This window comes from Protopterus annectens, chromosome 3.part0, assembly GCF_019279795.1.
Source record: "Protopterus annectens isolate FY-2018-M chromosome 3.part0, PAN1.0, whole genome shotgun sequence".
NCBI lineage: Eukaryota > Metazoa > Chordata > Ceratodontiformes > Protopteridae > Protopterus > Protopterus annectens.
This window is the reverse complement of record NC_056731.1, coordinates 1,423,578,626-1,423,582,263: the sequence shown is the minus strand read 5'-3', so window position 1 is coordinate 1,423,582,263 and position 3,638 is coordinate 1,423,578,626.

The window sequence follows — 3,638 nt, the reverse complement described above, 5'->3', positions numbered from 1 at the left end:
AAGAGGCACTTGCATTTTGAGAGATAGCTTTTAATAAGAATGTCTCCTTTATAAGGAAGCAGACACTCCCTCGGAAGTTTAGTAGGAAATAATGTCCCTATGATCAAACTCTGTTACACCCATCATAAATGAATTATTATTCTGCTATGAAAATCCTTCAGGTAGCACAGGAACATTTATCAACATACATATAGTCTTTGGCTACAGTTCAGTGAGTTGCCAAACCCACTGAGAATTTAGGAGTGTTATCAGACAGGCTCTTTAAATTACCTGTGCCTTGGTGTCTGAGGGGAGTAAGTCTCCTTCAAGTACAAAACATGGCTACATTTCCTAATAATTAACCATCATCCCTGTGGCAGATGCTGTCATAGCCAAGTCTCGAATTGTTGACATACACAGTATAGCACTGGAGACATCCTTTCCAGAATCAATGTATATCATTACTGTTATTTGTGAGGCCTTATTCCTAATAAGGACAGGCTCAGCTGCAATGTTCCTTGCAGGCCACAGGTTATGTCTGATCGTAAGCATTACTAATCAGCCACTGTGGAAAAGGAGCCAGTCCAATGATCAGATTGTTAATGTAAAGTGTACCATTTTCTACATCTGTATGTTATAGTACTAACATAAAATTTTCTCAGTAACACAGAGACACACACATTACCAACACTGAAAAGTGTATACATGATATGTGATTACATTATTCCCAGGACTGACAGCAACTGGCAGAATCACACTGCATTAATTACTTGTTGCTGCCACGTGGAAATACAGACCCTAATATAGCCCTCATACTTAAATACTGAAATGCATATTTAATGAAGAGTGACACTGTAGACTTCAGTGTAAGACATGTGCCATCCGTATGTAATCCAGTAACAAGTCAGGCTTTGGTACTGCATAAAAGAGATCTGGGTGAAGAGGCTGATGCTAAAAGAATGATTTTTTTTAGTCAAAATCCATTTTCTCAAAATATAAAGTATGATCATTAACACTGACCTGTTTTTGTATAATGTTTTCAGACCAAAGTTTCAATGTTGTCTTATTAGGGCTCTTCCTCTTGAAATATAAACTAAATGTTCAGGTCTGTGTCTGAAGACAGTTAAACTGTGAAACTAAAAGGATATGAAAAAGGAGGCTGGAACATAACAGCTATTATAGCCATAGACTGCATACTGCCAAAGTGGGATAGGTAAAAACATATGCATATTATTTATAGAGAAAGAGAGAGACAGATAGAGAGATAGAAAGGGACAGAGAGAGAGAGACAGAGAGAGATAGCAGTCCTATGAATTAATGTTGCTATGGCTGAATTGTTTGATGGTCAGATTGTAGAGTTGATTGATCGAATGCCAGGTACAGGCTGAGCAGGACTTGCCCTCACCTCAGGAACAATGCTTAGGCCCATAAGTGAGGTTTGTTGAGTTGGGTTTTAATGAATCTGTGTGTGTGTGTGTGTGTGTGTGTGTGTGTGTGTGTGTGTGTGTGTGTGTGTGTGTGTGTGTGTGTGTGTGTGTGTGTGTGTGTGTATACAAACATATATATATATATGTATATATATATATATATATATATATATATATATATATATATATATATATATATATATATATATATATATATATATATACATATATATATATATATATGTGTGTGTGTGTGTTTGTGTGTGTGTGTGCACGCGTGTGTGTGTGTCAGCTTTTAGATTGCTTAGGCTTGTAACTTTACAGTGTGTTATTAGCACCATTTGTACTTTCATGTGTTCAGACGTAACTCAAACCTAGCTAAGATCCACTGCTTGTGCGTTATTTTCTAGCACTGGCAAAGGAAATTTGGTCTGATTAACTGAACTATTCAAACACACATGGTGGGTAAGCAATGGTGGAATCTGTCTCAAGTCTACAGAATATATACTTCATCAGGAATTTATACATTAAAAACTACATGTGAAATCGCCATTCCCAAACAAACTAGACTTTGTATCAGCAGTGCAGATGTTAAACATATGGGCCTAGTCCTGCTTTGATTACTACTATACAAATACAGTGTCTAACTTAATTTGTTGAAGGAACAAATTATCAAAACCCATATGGCTGACAATTTAGTTCATCGAACTTTTCTGACTGACATCACAGTACAGTAGGCATCAGGGAATTTGCCCTTTCCCCCACTGTACTGCAATATCAGATTTGGTATAAACATTTAGCAGGGGATGAAGGGCACAGCCTATCATGTGGGGGGTGCAGGGGGGCTTTCCATATTGCAAAAATGCTGTTTGCGTTGTTGGTAGGAGCTGTGTGGCTTTAATTAGTTTTCTGATTAACTGCATTGTCAACCATATGTTCTCAACCATATGGGTTTCAACAATGTGGTTTTTCAATAAACTAACATAGATACCAATTACCTGCTTCATTTAGTAACTTTGCCAACTGAAAGATATCACTCGTAATATCTCATCTAACTTAGCTGAATTGCAGATAACTTTTGTTGTTTGTACCAGCTAATGTGACTCTTTTAGTCTGTCTGTGCAAGTCTCCAATAGTCCTGACTACTGTTTAAAATAGTAAGTTGTATAACAAGATACATCTTGCAGACTGGGCTCAACTTCCATGACCTTCAGGTACATATTGCATAACCTAATCATGTGATTTAAGTTGGCCCAAGTTTACACATCACCAATGATATTATGCAGTTCTGCACATAAGTTTACCCATTAACAGTGTCAAATAGGTAATCACTACTGGACAGTAACTACAGCATCACAGCATTTACAATCATTATTTAAATCATTCTGAAACTGAATCAAGAGGACATCAAGGGCTGGATTGAGAAATAATGTGGAGAGAGTACAGGGCTGCTCCCTCTTTTTAATTTCTTCAAGTCTTTTCATTTCTAATACCAAGATAGCAATGGATACCATTCCTAAGTCAAGGTATGATTAAAGTTCATAAAATTAGTATTGTTGTAATCTTTGATGTTAGCCAGAAGTGCTCTTTGCTGCACACACAATGTGCCCAGTATTGATTCCTTCTATAATTCATATGGAGTTACATGGCTCGGTAACATACCTAAGTATGACTGTAAATTAATTTTTATAAGACCCATTGCTTCTATTACTATTGGAACTGTTTGTGTATCTTTCTTCTACATTGCACTCAGTTCTGCCTGCAAATCCTGGTATTTTATGACTTTGTATCTCTCTGTATGCAAGAAATTTTAGTCACTGGGTGTAGCAATTTCAATGATCAATGCTACTTTTGTCTTCTTTTCATGGACTACTATATGTGGTTTTGGTGCATCTATTTTTTAAATTGTTGGTAATGAGTGATCCCATGTGAAATAAATTTTGTCATTTTCTATAATGCTTTGTGGCTCATGTTTCCAGTATTTTTCAGCTGCTTCTGTATTATGTTTGCACAATCCCCAATGCAACAGTCTTGCCACATTATTATGCCTTTCAGTATACAGTCCTTCTGCCATTAGTATATCATAACCAACAACAACATATGCAACTGTTTCCAATTCTGTTTCACAAAACTGTAGTTTAGTAAAATCTTCTATGACAAGCTAGGAACATAGCAAAACATGTAAACCAAATGAAGGCAAACAGAATGAAAATTTAGATAATGGCATGTTTT